This window comes from Ursus maritimus, unplaced genomic scaffold (genome assembly GCF_017311325.1).
Source record: "Ursus maritimus isolate PB19 unplaced genomic scaffold, ASM1731132v1 scaffold_13, whole genome shotgun sequence".
NCBI classification, from domain to species: domain Eukaryota; kingdom Metazoa; phylum Chordata; class Mammalia; order Carnivora; family Ursidae; genus Ursus; species Ursus maritimus.
The window spans coordinates 24,040,992-24,057,657 of NW_024423675.1; positions in this window are offsets into that span (position 1 = coordinate 24,040,992).

Here is a 16,666-nt window from a genome sequence, read left to right on the forward strand (position 1 = left end):
GAGACTAAAAAACACAAAAATGATCTTTGGCCAACTCTTCAAGGCAAGAGTTAAAGAACTTTAACAGGAAACAGTCTTGACAATAAAGATCAGACTTCAAGTTATGATAAGGTACTCATACTTCAGTGTGTGCGGTTTACTCTAAGATCAAAATTCAAATGTGTTTCCCTGTACTAGTCACTGTTTCAACATCTCTGTCACTGCAGCTGATCCTGATACTGACGCTTCCCGTTAGGAGTCAAATCCCATTTTTTTAAAACTGAGACAGGAAATACCGCTCGGTGCTGGAATACATAAGAAAATCAGAACACTTTCAAAGATGTAATACAGGAAATCAACCAGAGAATATTCAAATAGTCACAATGTGCTTAACATTTTAAACATTTTCTTCCTCTTTTAAACAAATGCTGAGCAAAGCTTCCTGTGTTTCAAAAGCGAAATCAATGGACGCTCAAAATGGCAAGTCCCACATAGTTAATATTCCTTGTCTTCACACTTAATTTCCCTGGCTTTCCAGGAGGTTTCCAGGACGTTGAAGATGGCCCGTGGAGCACTTCTGTGCATTTACGTTTCAAGTCTTGTCTTCATGAAGGAGATAGAAAGTAGTATCAGTCCTTGACATCAACAATTTGCTCCTTTGAGTTCCTACTATATGTGGGGAAATTAAGATCCCAAGAAGTAAGAAACCTGTTTATATTTCTTGAGAAACTTACAAGTTAGGCGGGAAAGGGTGATGTAATGCTAATAACATAAATAACAATACAATGTTATCTGTGTTTCCTTACCTATAAAACACAGATTACCGTACTTACCTGGTGGTAACAAATAGAAAAATGATTATTGCAAAGCACTCAGCACAGTGCTTGACACACAGAAGTGTTCTGTCAAAGGTTATTATCATTACAGAAAAATTGCCAGATAAGTAAATTTTTAAAATAAAGGCAAGCTTAGAAGCAGAGGTCAAGGGAAGGTGAGGCAGGCTGTGGCAACCCAGGAAAGTTTCTTGGACAAAGCAGGATTTACACTGGGCTTTGAAAAATGAGGAAGACCAGCCAAAACTCAAAAAAAAAAAAAAAGTCCCTGTTCACTTCCCGAAATGGCAATTGGCAGGACTACCCACGTTGATGACACATTCTCTCAAACTTCTTTCTTGAGTGATCCCATGGCCTCGTTTCCCCTATCTTTTAAACCTGTTTTGCCAGGTAAGTGAAAACAGACATCAGAGCATTAGTTCATTTACAATCCAGTCCTAATCTAATTTGGTCCCATTTCAAACCCCTCCATAGCGCAACCCGAGAGCACACATCAGCCAATACTTCCTGGAAAATATCTATGGGGAACACCCAAAGACCCTTGGGGAACAACAGGGAATGGGGTTTCAGAGTGGACCTAAGCTACAATTTCAACATAAGTCAAAACTAACCAGGTGATTCCTTTCTAGTCAGGATGGACCAGTGAAAGCCTCACACCCTTTGAGTCAATGGGAAATAGTTTCTTAACTCACTTTTGGGAAATGTTGCCAGTGATTCAACACTACAGGCTGGCTCACTGGGACATCATAAAGGATATTTCCCTCAACAGCTTCCACACCTCCTTGGTAAGAGATGAGTTTCCCAGGCTATAGCGTTACCCATAAGCACCCCTGCTATGGTTAGGAGAGAGTATCAGAGGTCTGGGGCAGTCTTTTCTTTATCAACATTACTGAGACTCTAGAATGCTCCTGGAGTAGATACTTTATAATTTATTATCCAAACTGGAAACCTTTTGAGAATATGTGAGATTAATAATTGTGCCAAACAAGCAGACGTAGACAAGGAATGTTCCAGGCAAATCAGTATATATGGTCACCTTGTCTCAAGGTTTTGGGGCCCTGACTTCTAAGAATAAAGGTAATCATTCGTCAAGCATTGATTAAGCAAATACTATGTACCAGACACTATGATGTATGCTAGAAATAATATATTAACTCTTTGCCCTAGAGGTCTCAGGTTAGTAGGGGAGACAAACACATAAATAGGCATTTAAAAAGCACTGTAGAGGGGCGCCTGGGTGGCTCAGTCGTTAAGCGTCTGCCTTCGGCTCAGGGCGTGATCCTGGAGTTCTGGGATCGAGCCCCACGTTGGGCTCTTCCATTGGGAGCCTACTTCTTCCTCTCCCACTCCCCCAGCTTGTGTTCACTCTCTTGCTGGCTGTCAATCTCTGTCAAATAAAAAAAAAAAAAATCACTGTAGAGTTCTAGGAATCTGGGGAGTACCTAAGTGAGAGAAGACTTCCTGAAAGAGGTGCTGACCTGCCTTCATCTTCAACAGACAATGAGTAACAGTAACCAAGTTCCAGGCTGAAATGTCACTGCAAACCAAAAGTATTTTATATTTATCAACCATTTACTGTATATCAACCACTTTGTATATAATACCTCATTTAAGTCATACTTCTAGTATTTCCATTTTTAAGACAAGAAAAATGAACACAGATATAGTAAGTAATCTTCAAGGTGTGACAGTTTTAAAACAGTGAAAGGACCTATGTCCCCTTCCCATGAATCTTGTTTCCACCAATAGAACACAGAGAAATGTGACTTCCGAGGCCAGGTGTTAAGAAGCCAAGCAACTGCCACCTGGGTTGCTGAAACACCTGTGTTGGATCCCTGAGCTGCTAATAACAGATCCCATGATCTGGTGATTGCCAGGCTGGAGCAGCCACATGGAGTCATGTTGGCAGATAGTACCAGCTGAGCGTATCCTTTTTTTTTTTTTTTTAATATTTTATTTATTTATTTGACAGAGATAGAGACAGCCAGCGAGAGAGGGAACACAAGCAGGGAGAGTGGGAGAGGAAGACGCAGGCTCCTAGCGGAGGAGCCTGATGTGGGACTCGATCCCGAAACGCCGGGATCACGCCCTGAGCCGAAGGCAGACGCTCAACCGCTGTGCCACCCAGGCACCCCAGCTGAGCGTATCCTTCAGCCATCCCAGCCCAGACATCAGATAGATGTGTAAGAAGTCATCTTAGAAGTGGATCCTCCAGGGGCACCTGGGTGGCTTAGTCACTTAAGTGTCCAACTCTTCGTTCAGCTCAGGTCTCCATCTCGGAGTTGAGAGACTGAGCCCTGCGTCGGGCTCAGCGCAGAGTCTGCTTGAGACTCTCTCTCTCCCTCTCCCTCTGCCCCTCCCCACCAATAAATAAATCTTAAAAACGGGGGTGGTACCTGGGTGGCTCAGTTGGTTAAGCATCTGCCTTCAGCTCAGGTTATGATCCCAGGGTCCTGGGACTGAGCCCCACATTGGGCTCCCTGCTCAGCGGGGAGCCTGCTTCTCCCTCTCCCTCTACCTGCCGCTCCCCCTGCTTGTGCTCTCTTCCCTCTCTCTCTCAAATAAATAAATAAAAATCTTAAAAAAAAAAAAAAAAAGAATTGTATCTTCCAGACCCAGCATGGAAGAACTGTCCATAGTGGCCCTTTTCTGAATCCAGACCAACAGAATTTGTGGCCTTAAAATGGTTTATTTTGTATCACTAAGTTTTGGTACAGCAATAGTAACTGGGTCACAAGAACACACGCCTAAGCAGGCAATAGAAGAGAATTCAAATCCAGAAAGTCTGGAATAAAAAATAAACAAACAAACACAAACAAAAACACACACAGTGTTTTTTTGTTTTTTTGTTTTTACAGCGCAGTGATTCAACAATTCTCTTTAATTGCTGCTTCCAGAGCAACGTGACTTCTTTTGTATACACACAAGCACCTCTGGGAACTGGCACAGAAGGTTCAGTGAAGTGATTAGAGATGGATCTGGAAAGAAAACAAGAATCCATCAAGTGACAGAAGTCCTCATAAATCACATTAAGGTGTTCGAAGCAATAGGAAGCCATTAAAACGTTTGAAAGCTGTAGAATGTTGTACTCAGCTTTGTGTTTTAAAGGGATCACTCTGGCATTTATGTGAAGAGGATCTTGAGGGGAACAAGACTGAGAACATTTAGGAGCCTATGAAAGCAATTCAAGCAAAAATTAAGTCAATGGCAGTGGCAGAACAGAAGAAGACGAAGGGGGCTAAAATCTGGAAGCAGCAGCTACACAGATTAGTGACCATTCCACCAAACCGGGAGCCAGAGGAAAATTCAAAGACAGGGGAAATGATGAGGGAATGTGCTGTCGTGAATGCTCGGGGCCCTATTTGCCCAGTAAATCGAAAAGTGCAGTTGTATGTTTCGTTTCCTTCTCTTTCCTTCCCTCTTCTCTTCCCTCTTCTCTGGTCCTTCCCTTCCCTTCTCTTCCCTTCCCTTCCCTTTCCTTCTCTTCCCTTTGCTTTGAGATGGTTAAAGAGGAACAAAGCATGATAGGAAAGTTAGTTATAGACAATCATTTTGAGAAAATAGAACTATATTGTCAGTCATGAGAGCCAGGTTCCTCATTATTAAAGAAAGTGAAAGAAAGAGGAAAGCTAGAAATAGCCTTGAGATTATGAACTGGAAGTGGAAATATTAGTGTGAACTCACAGTTTTAGAAAAATGGATGATAGGTAAGTAGATTGCCATATGGATAGGTAGATATAGATTTATGCGTATAAATATATATATGTATAAATATATATATACATACATTTATGTATCTATACGTATATACATATAGAATTTCAGCTCTGTTTCCAGCTCTGACGTTCCAGTAGCAATGAACACTTAGAGAACACATTTAGATTTCCAAATAACATTCACTACCAGAAGGAGCTCTTCAGATAAACAACTGATTTCAGTACTTGGGTAGGGAAGATACAAAATGAGTTTGGATTATCTTGTTGTACCAGAAAGTAAGCAACTGCTTCAAAGAATGATGTAAACAATGTCAAAGAGACATGAGAGTCAGCTTACAAGGGTTCCTACTGGCCAAATCTGCAAACCTTTGAGAATCAGAGTAAATAATGATAGTAAGAGATCACAAGCCATTGAATAAAATAGTAACCCATCAAACTATACTGACATACATGATCGAATGAATAAATAAATTAAGGATAAGAAGATCTATCCAATAGTAGAAAACCAGCTAATAAGTGATAGAAATAGAAAATCACCATTTGATAGCATATAAATGGTCGTTAATTTAGGCAGGAATCCGGGAAGAATGCTAAGCCTGGTCAGCGCAGGATTCATGAGTTTGAGGCTATTGGCATAATTCTGAAATATCTCAACATAAAATCTTTATCACCTACAAAAGGAGAAGATGGTAATTTTAAGGTGGAGAAAGCTGGCCACCTGACCACGTCATCAAAGTTGGTGTCCCCAGGTGTGGGGCTGGGTGGTTGCCTTGGGCCTCCATCAAGTAATCAACTTGGGAAGAACAGAGCATCATTTCTAAGGTCTTCCTGCCAAGAATGGGTGATCTGAGTCTGGTCATAAGAAAACCTCATAAAGGCCCAGGTTGGGGGGCATCCTACCAAATGAAACATCTATACTCTCTAATCTGTCAGGGTCATGAATCACAGGGAAAGACTAAGGACATACTCCAGTTTAAAGAAGACTAAAAACTGGTTTAAAAAAAAAAAAAAAAGTAAGTTCAATACATCATTCTGGACCAGAAAGGAAAAAGACACTCCTGGAGTAACTGTCAAAATCTGAAGGGGGTTGTGGATTGCAAGGTAGCGTTGTATCAATTTCTTGATTTGGAAGATGATCTGGGATCAAGAGGAAAGTGTCTTTGTTTTTGGGGAAACGTACACTGGAGTTTTAGGCATTGTGTCTACATAAGTACCTAAGATACAAAAGCACTTTAAGCTGTTCTTTCAAACTTTTCTGTAAGTTTGAAGTAAATTTTTTAAAGATTTTATTTATGTATTTGAGAGAGAGAGAGAAAGAGAGAGCACAAGCAGGGGGAGGGGCAGAGGGACAAGCAGACTCCCCACTGAGTGAGAAGCCGACATGGGGGTTCCATCCCAGGACCCTGAGATCATGACCTGACCCAAAACTCAGACACTTAACCGACTGAGCCATCCAGGAACCCCTGAAATATTAAATAAATTAATTAAGTTAAAGAAAAGTTTAAAAAAAGAAAGAAAGAAAGAAAGAAAAACTTGCAACACATGGGAAAAAATGCAGAAAGTACAGATGCTAGGAGTTCCCTTCATAACAGGAGCTAAAATACAAGGCTTTTAATTTATTATTAAAAAAAAAGTTAGGGGCGCCTGGCTGGCTCATTCTGTGAAGCATGCAACTCTTGGTCTTGGGATTGTAAATTTGAGCCCCACATTGGGTGTAGCAATTAGTTAAAAATAAAATCTTAAAAACAAAAAAGTTAGAGACCTTTTACATGTCTCAGACTCTATGAAAACCATCAGGTACAGATGATAAAATGCTTTGCAGTTTTGACTCACAGATATCATTGGCATTTAAATAAGGAAGGAACGAAGGAAGGAAGGAACGAAGGAAGGAAAAGAAAAAGTTAAAAAGAAAAAAAAGAAGGAAAAGGAAAGGAAGGTCATGGTTTTCAAACTGCCTTTCCCAGAATTTCTAGGAGGTGACTCAAGTGTTCCATTATTTAGTTCAAATTTCATTATAAAAATATGCTTTCAAATAAACAAAAATATGTAAAAAAAAAACCACTAAAAATACATTCAACAACATATAAAAATTATAATTTAAAAAGAAAATCTACCCTATGCTGAAGTATATTCTATACTGAATGGGAAGCCCCCGATACACGTGCTTACCATCTCTGTATAGACATTTGAATTTACCGCAAATGCATTATTTATTGATTAGGTAGAGCTCTGATTTTTTTCCTTTTATTCAGTAGCTAAATTTATAAATCCAGATATTAATCCCTATCGGTATGAATTATTACTTCTCTTTAATCAATTTTGTTTTTCAAATAAAAATACAGAAAATAATTGGATGGTAGAACTGTTATAATCCTGCAACTCTTTCCTAACTCTTTTTAAATTTTTTTCGTTTTTTTTCCAAATATTTTTTATTTTAATTCCAGTGTAGTTAACATACAGTGTTGTATTAGTTTCAGGTGTACAATGTAATGATTCAACCATATCTTTTCTAACTCTTGATTTTGATTACCAGTGTTCATAGGAACACTCCATTAACATGACTGACTTTATAATAAGTAAATACTATAAATTTCACCTTGTAAACAAGCATATTAATAAGGTCTTGTTTTTATCTACTTTATATACTGACTTTTTCCTAACAGATGTCTAAGGAAAGAATTATGCTAAAAATTATAACAATCAAAACAATATACTGAATTAAAAACCATTTGTGTAAGATATTGATTTAAAATAGACTGTAGAATAAGGTACACTTCCCCTTTCATTTTGTTAGGTGATGAATGAGAACAAAATATAAAGGCAGCTCACCCTAGAGAAATGTGCCCCTGGTCTTTTAAATGGCATATTTTGCCAGATAATCTGGAAGAGGGTAGAGTTAATGACTGACAATGAGACACAATTGTGTGTCATTTGATGTCTTCAGTTCCTTTGTGATACGAGAACCGCGTTATTTGCATCAGTCAAAACCGGATAGCTGTAAATAGATTCTTAACATCTGAGAATCACGTATTTAATTAATTGGTTTCTCCACCACTTGCAGGTATAAAACATCAAAAGAAAACGATACACACCAAGAAAAACTATTTTGTTGGAGAATTGTGCCCTAATCCTCCCAGAGCCTTAGAGCCTTGGTTTTCAACCAGAGAAATTTCTATCTAGTCCCCTCCTGACATTTGGCAATGTTGGAGACACCTGCTTGCCACCTCTTGGGGAATGTTACTGAGATCTAGTGGATAGAATCCAGGAATGCTGCTCACACCCCCGGCAAGCCCGGGACAGCCCTCACAACAGTGTCACGCCCCAGTATCAACAGCGCCGAAGTTGAGAAATCCTGCCCTAGAGTGCGTATTATTCTCTGACAGAAGAGTCCAGAGTAAATTTTTAGAGTGTTCTAGATTCATACCTGAGCTTCTAAATGCTTTTTTTCTTCACTCCCTCTTTCTTCTTAGATCCCCAGTTGAAAGCTTAGATCTTTCAACTTCACTTCCTGTTTAACACAAAAATGGAATTTATTATCCTATGATACTTAGAAATTTCCCCACCTCCCCCCAAATTCTAAATTCTAAATTATTTACTCTTCCTTGTTGTTTAAAGAGGCAGGACAGTAAATGGAAAGCCCTTCACAAACAAAAATACTACACACTGCAATCTTCAGCTTTCTAGGTCAAGGACTTGGCTTTCTAATTCCACCATGGTGTATCTGTTCAGACAGCAGTGATTCCCATCCTGTTTACAAGAAGGATTCCTGTCATTGTTTCCTTTTTACACCCAGCCATACACTTTATATTTAAAAAACTTTGTCTAACGAACTGCATTTTATCATCTATTAATCAAAAACATAATTGCTAGAACCACTGAACAATAACGAACATAGCTGCCCTATGATGTGACATAATTCTCACAAAGACTCTTTAGCTAGAATAATTGGCTCATATAACCCTAATCATAAGCATATGATTTCTATCAGTTGTTTTGAAACATTAGCAATAGTTTGAAATTTCTCATTTCTACCTTCGTGGGCTCACCTTGACCAAACTCTTAAGAAATTAATTAATACAATGATTTATATGATCAATTTATTTAAGAGGACTAGAACTAATGCAAAAGAATAGAGTTTGTAATATATCCTGAGATTTCTTCCTGGTTGGGGTTTAGATAAAATACTGGCGAGGAACGAATCAGAGAAAATAGAGGTTGGAAAGTTTCCCAGGGAAATTTCCACTAAACTGGTGGTAATATACCGTTATCTCCAGGATAAATTTAATTTAGTCCAAGGGAACCGGCATTTCATTTTGGAGCAGTTACTCCTGGTTACTGACAAGAGAAATGGGAAGATAGGTCTGGACTCCAAACAACTCCCGCCCTTAATTCTTCCCTATCTCGGACAGATGACACCATTGAGTTGACTTCAGTCTCACTACTCACATTCCAGTCATAAATTCTTGGAGAACACACCCACTCTCTAAATGAAGATTTGGGAAGCACTATTTATCAGCAAGGCCGGTTTCTCTTCACATGAATATTCTCAGTCATTCTGTGTTGATTTTTACTATATTAAGCCATGGAGAATATAAACTTCTCTTGACCTGGTTCTCATATTTGGGGACGATCTTACTGCAGTCCTCCATTTAACTTAAGTACACTAATAACATGAAATACTCAACTAAAAACGCCATTTTGTGTGTAATTCTACTGATAAGTACAACTGCATTATGCCCCCCCAAAACATCTGTGCCTTCATCGGTATGTGCACTTTCCAGAGTCTCAACTTTTAATAACAGCAGGGTGAATGGCTCTTCCTTTTCACAAGTCATCAGTGTTGACCAGACAGAAGAGAATTCATTTTAACTAAATGTCTCTGAAATCCTCACTAAAAGGAACCAAGTGGTTTTCCATCAATTTCCTTCTGAACCGTGTGCGACCTGATGATACTTGTCAACAATACACAACGTTGGCACACTTCACTGGCTGTTTCTTCCAGGTCAGGGCTGAGATTTAAGAGTTGAGATTTATTGACCAAAAATCTTGTAGAAGTTGCATGTTAGATTTTTATTATCTACCTCTTCCCTTCTTCACCTTTGCCCCAGGCAGCTTGAGATCACTTTGAATTTCCGAAACTAGGTTCTCAATCAGCAGCCAGCGCCTTCAGTTACTTTCCACTTAACTGATTTCTGGAGGGAGTTAGAAATGACAAATCATGATCTTTCTTTATTAAACAATTTAAAAATAGCAGTTACCTTAAAATGCTTTTTCATAGATAAGCCTGGCTTGAATTTCCTGAGAGAGCGGAACATTTGTTTTCTTGGGTTTTCACAAATGGTAAGATTTCGCCTGGAAACATAATTTTAGGAAATCATAGTCTCTTTACTAATTTTTAAAAATGGCTAATACATCTTAAGGCCAAGATTCTTCAACAGTAGAGTTCTCGTTAATCAAGTTTGGCAGTGGAGATCAATGTGGCTATGGTTAACAGAAGATCCATTCTTCAGAAGTTACGCACCTACAAAAGATCAATTCTTTTTTTTTTCTTCAAAAAATTGAATCTGAAGAAGAAATTATCTTTTAATTTGGCAACATCCTACAACATATTCTGACTCACTGGATGCAAGAGGCCATTTTTCCAAAAAAAGGAGAAAATCAAAATGATTTCTCTTTTGTATATTAAACATATTAAATATTTATAAATAAAATATATAAATAAAACATTAAATATATATACATTTACTCTAAGGATCAGCACTTCATTTAGAACTGGTCATTGCTAATTAACATCCTGGATTTTACATAGATATGTATTTGTATAATTATATACATATATGCGTATGCCACAGATGCATATATGTAAATGCATAATGTTTGTTTATTATACAATAGGCTCTTCGCCCAGCAGTGAACGGTGAAAGTGGCTGTAGCTGGAACCAGTCAGTGCTCAGATGCTCCCAGTAGCGTGCAGGAGCTCACAGTCCAGCCCCAGAGGCCTGCATCTGCTAGGAGAGGAGGAACAAGCAAGAGGTGCAGGTGGGGAGAAGGGTCTCAGAAATAAGCAGATACCATGAAAGCCGTTCTAGCAGCAGAGGGGACTTTGGATCTCTTCAGCTACGCATGAGAACTGGCCCTAGTGGCCGAGCCAGGCATCAGCATGCTGGTAGAAGGGCCCCTTGCTAAAGGGAGGGAAGAGCTTACACTGAGAGCTGAGGGTGGCCTGTAGAAAATTAATTGCATAGAGGTTGTGAGCCCCAGTCTGACCTAGACTGGCCTCAGTTTACCAACCTCACAGTGTTAGTGAGAGGTTTAAATGAGGTACTAAAGAAGGAACGTGTCAAGAACCGTGTAATACAGTTAAGCTCTCCATCCGCGCCAGTGGTTCTAGTACCATTATTTTTATTACTATTATTATCATGGCTAGACCCATAAAGCACATTCTAGAAACCCTTCAGAACCTGTGTCATGGTGACAGAACTCACGCCGGTGTGTCGTTTTTTCATGCAGTTGAACAAGTTCATTTCTAAAACCACGACTTCGAGGGCGCCAGGGTGGCTCAGTCTGAGCCTCTGACTCTTGGTTTCAGCTCAGGGCATGATCTCAGGGTTGTGAGTCTACACGATATGGAAAAATTATCACATGGCAGAAATATTTAAGAATCCCAGACAGAAAATTTCAGGTCCTCAACCTTTATTTAATTTTGTGGGAAGAGAAAAAAAAAAATGTATGTACCTTAAGCCTATCAGTGCAGAGCACAATCAATGCTTTATGAAAGGACTCCACTTGCACTATGGAAAACAATTTAGTGTAACCAAGATCTCTTTGGTGCTGTGCAAACCTGGGTTTGAATTCCGGCTCTGCTACATAATTATCACTTTGCAAAAATCATTTAGCTACATTTTGTCATCTGTAAAATGAAGATAATAGTGAATTTTCCTTAAGGTTATGATAAAACTAAAATACAAACATGTATGGAAAGTACTTAGCATGAGAATTAGTATGTAGTAACATAAAAGTGATAGCATATGTTACTAGAGAAAAGTGTGAATATTTTTGTGCATTTTTAAAAATTTTTAAACATATTTTGGTAGAAACCAAAGTAACGTTTATCGCTGGAAGAGATTCTTCTTGACCTTGAGCAAGTTATGTAATCTCTCTGACCTTCGATTATCTTATGTATAAAATGGGAAAGTACTGCCTAGAATATCGTGAGAATTAAATAAGTTATGGAAAAGGTTCTAGCATAATACCTGCCCAAAACAGAGGTTGCTTTAAAGTTAGTCTGAATGCAAGTTCTCATAAGTAACAAAACATTATTTACATTTAACTAAGATATAAATATTTACCCTTTAAAAAAAAAATAATGGCATGAATGGTATTTACAGTTGCCCTTGTTTTTTCAAGGGCAGAGTAGGCCAGAAGAATAGGCATGTGATGGGGAGGAATGCTGGAAGATAGCTCTGAGTGGAGTGATCTGGAGCTTAATCTACTTTCCTTGATGAGGTCATTTGTACAATAGAGAAAGCATTCACTTGTTTGTAAAGTGATCAGTTTGAAAGTCCCAGGCATTGTTTGTTGAAATACTTCTTTTCAGTTGTAGATCTCCAATCTTTGCTTTTATGTACAGCCTGACAAGTGAAGTGGAATGCCGAGGACCTTCTCTCAACAAATTTAAGAGGGGATAGAGCAGAGAAGAAAAGAAATGTACTTAAAGAAATGGTCCAGGACTTCACACAGATGACACATGCTTAGGAAAAAAAACAAGCTGTAGTTTTAGCAGAGGCAGAACAAGCGTGAGATTCTTCCACAATGTGAAATTGGGATTTATCCCAGGTTGGATCCAATTAATGCTAACAAATTAATCCTGACTGGTTCGCTCATTTCACCTAGACACATACAAAAATCACCTGCTAAAGTCTCCAGCAGCTGATGGTTCACAGATCTTCGAGCAATTTCTCAAGAATACCAAGTACATCAAAACCACTGGATTGACCTAATGTGTGTACGTGGGCAATAAAAAAAGGGTAACCAGCAAGATTGTTGGGTACAGTATCTATACTTCTGTAATTAATTGCCATTGCTTCCCACAAACTTCTTTTTTTTTTTTAATATTTTATTTATTTATTCGACAGAGATAGAGACAGCCAGCAAGAGAGGTAACACAAGCAGGGGGAGCAGGAGAGGAAGAAGCAGGCTCATAGCGGAGGAGCCTGATGTGGGGCTCGATCCCATCACGCCGGGATCACGCCCTGAGCCGAAGGCAGACGCTTAACTGCTGTGCTACCCAGGCGCCCCTTCCCACAAACTTCTACCCTCCCAACTCTGGCATTGGCATTAGAAACTAGCTAGTCATCTCTTTCAGCCACTGAATTCTAATAACCATTGCCTGCCTGTTCTCAGGTTCCGCATCTTCTCGGCCTTTGCTCTCCTCTCCCCTGTATTAGGCAAGCAAAGAGATTCAGTAGAGCACAGTGCCCTGAAAAGAATCCACAAATGCTGTGTGACCTTGGGCACATTCATGAAATGCTCATCTGGAAAATGAGTAGAATTCCTACCTCATAAGATTTGAGAATTGAGTTAATTCATGCAAAATGTTTCGAGTAGGACCTAGCACAGGATAGGTGCTATTTAAATTGGGGGATCACATGTCTCAGTCTGCCTGGGAGGGTCCCAATTTATGCTTGTTGTCTCAGCTTTCCAATGAGTTTGGCATTTGTCATTCTTAAGAGGTCCTGGTTTGGATGATAATTCACGTGCCCCACCTGTGTGAAAGTAGTAAAGCTGCTATTATTATTCTTATCAATAAATTATACACTTGTATCTCTGTTTAGTGGAGTCCTGATCATGAATGCACATACACATTGAGATATTAATACATGTATTGTCGAATACATATTGTAGAATCAGAAGAGTATAATAAAAAGAATTAATTCTTACACACTTGCTGTGTGATTTGATGGAAGTTACCTAACCTTTCTCAAATCCAAATCCTCTATAGTAAAGCCACCTAATATATGGCCTCTGAACTCAGTGCTTGTAGGAATCCAATGAGAAAATATAAAAGAAAATAATTTGTAAATTATAGCACTTGATATAAATGAGACATAATTCTTGGACTAAAATTTGAGTTGAAGTGCCATGTTTCCACAAATGCCATATTTAGAAGCTGGCTCCATACTGTCACGAGCCTTCTACGCACCTAGTATTACATATGTATTACTGAATTTATAATATTTGGTTAGGAAAAAAGCATCAGTAATATTTGGTTAGAAAAAAGCATCAAAAATGATCCGCTTCCTCGTGCACGCACCAACAACTCCTAGAACTTAGCAGTTCTTATTTCTTGACTCGCTCGGGCACATCAGTATGTACAATAGAATCAGTAGTTAAGTGCCTGGGTTAAAGTCATTGTTTTGTCACCAATGAGCTGAATAGCATTAAGCAGATTATTTAATGAATCTAGGTCTCGATGAGGGGAATACTATTACCTATTTCACAAAATTATAATGAGACATAAATGAGATCAGATTATAAAAGTCCTAGTACAGCGACCTTATTATGCTTGATGCGTAGTAAAATCTAAATAAGTGTTAGCTATTACATCTAATTTTTAAAGTTCTTAACAAAGCACCAAGTCGAGCTCAATCTTTGTATTTGAAAATACATGTTATTACTGTGGAGTAGGAGGTTAATAGGCAGATGACTTAGCTTCTGACCCTAAGAAAATTCTAAATTGCATCTTAAGGTTGACAGGAAGGCAGCAGTTGACTCTGGTTGACAAATATTTGTTAAGTAATTGCTATATGCAGAACACTGGGCTAAGCACAGGGGAATACAAGAAAATAAGTAAAAGTTGACAAGAAGCTTTTAGCAACAGTAGTCTAACAAATTATACAGGAAAGAAGGCAGAATATGGCAAGTGGTATGAGAAAGGTACCGATAAATAATATTAAAGCTCAACAAAGATTATAATATTGAGGTTATATTTTAAAGGTCTCATGGAGACAGGTCCATGGACGATGACATTTTGGATTGGCTCTGAAAGTGTAGGTAGGCAGAAGGGAAGGCAAGAATGTTCTAGGAACTGAAGGAAAGAAAGAAAGATTTATTCCCAAATATTTAGCTGTCTGTTGGAATCAAGGTGCATTCATGGGCTATTGGTGTGAAACTTAAAAACAGGGCAATAGATTTTTGAAATCTCTGTATCAACCCTGTTCAGGCTAGTTTACAAAAGAGTTACTATTCACTCACTAAATTGTATCATTTTAGCTGTATTGGGTGTCTCAGAGGTCAAAGACATTTGGCCCATACTGAATCTTTGAAAACCATTTCAAGTAGGATGACCCAGCTTTTTATATTATATGTTTTATGTATATAAACCCACATTATAATTATGAGAGTGTATTGCTGATACATTTCCTAATAATATGAATGGTAAAGAAAATCAGACCCTGAATCGTGCCAATAAAACTAGTTTGAATAGTTAATCATTTCAGTGGCATTCATTCCTTTATTAAAAATTTAACATATATTTGGGAATATGTGCCAAGAACAGTGAATAGGAATTAAAAACTAAGATTATGGGACTTTCAATGCCATTTTTCTACTGTAAACAAAAGGAAATAAAATTGGTTCATAATTTTGATAGCCATCTACTGTGAATACAAAATCTATTATGTCTGCTGTTTTCACTCCATTTGAACTGATGTGGTCTTTTCTAAATGGATTTGTCATCTCAGATAGATTTTGTTGTGGTGGCTGTGGTTGAATTTCAGAAAATGAGATTCTCTGCTTACATGTTTCATTTGGGCTAAGGCACTATAAATTATCACTATTGAAAAAGCTTCATGAGTGTGCATTGAGTAAAATAGAGTTGCTACATTTATCTAATGGCTAAATTTAGCTGTTTAATGCAAATTTAAGCAGCCAATCGTTTATTGAAAGAAATGTTTTCTATCCTGATTACAAATACATATATTTATTCTCTATTGATAATTGTATTTTCTCCTTCGGTTAAACATCTCATTTCTGCATTTTGACATCAGAAAGAAACATAACTGGGATTATAACATCTCCTAAAACTCTCATTTTCAACCTCAGATTCTTCACCCCTCACTAATCTGATGTTCTCCCTCTGTATCTTTCATAGATATTTCACTGAATCAGCAACCACTCTTGGAGAATGTATGTAGGCCGAAGAATTTTACATGATTTTGAATTTTCCATCTACAAAATTACTTCAAGTCCCTTATACACAAAATCAAATCAATTATTTTGGTGTTCAACCTAATTAAAATAGCACTCATAATTTTTAAAAGTAGAACCACTTGGTTGAATTAGAAGCCTTCAAATTAACTCAACCTGTATGCATAACATCATAGACTTAACTTGGATACCCTTTTTGTTTCCAAAGCATGGCATTTAAAGGAAAGATGTAAAAGGGAATTTTTTGTTGAGAGGCAGATTAATTTTTTTTTCATGGTACCCAGGGCTATAGGCCAAAAGAACCCTGGATTAGAAAGCAGCTCTGGTATTCTAGTCCTAGAGCTGACTGACTCTGAGAAAGCCTTTTAACTCCCAGGAAAAGCAAATAGAAATCTTCTTCATCAATACCTTATACATATATTGCTTTAAAAAATACAGTAGATATTATTGGTAATATCAGTAACAAAAATACTTGATATTTTAAATAAATACTAAATCATCACTTTAAAGAAAAAAGGGGAGACTTTGAGTGTTGGCCTTGAACATTTCTCAGCAGACTGAGAGAGTCTCAGCCATGCTCTGCTTACAGTATTTCTAAGATCAAGGAAAATGCTGGAATAGTTAGGTTGTTTGTGTGTTTAAGTGGTTCTACTTCTATTATTTGGATCCTCAAAATAATAACACGGAAACAAACAAAAAAAGTCTGTTTGGGGCAGAGGAAATCGCCCCAAAATGTGGCTGAGTGCAAAGCACAAAAGTTTAGGAAAATGAAAGAACTGGCTCGGCAGGGCCGGACCACCTTTGGCTCCCATTCAGTCTCAGCATTCCTGACAATACTTATTTGATATGAACATTAAGCATTCAGAATTAATGAAGTATTCAAGCTGTATTTTATCTACCCAAGAAGGCTTTTCCCCCATATTTCTCAGT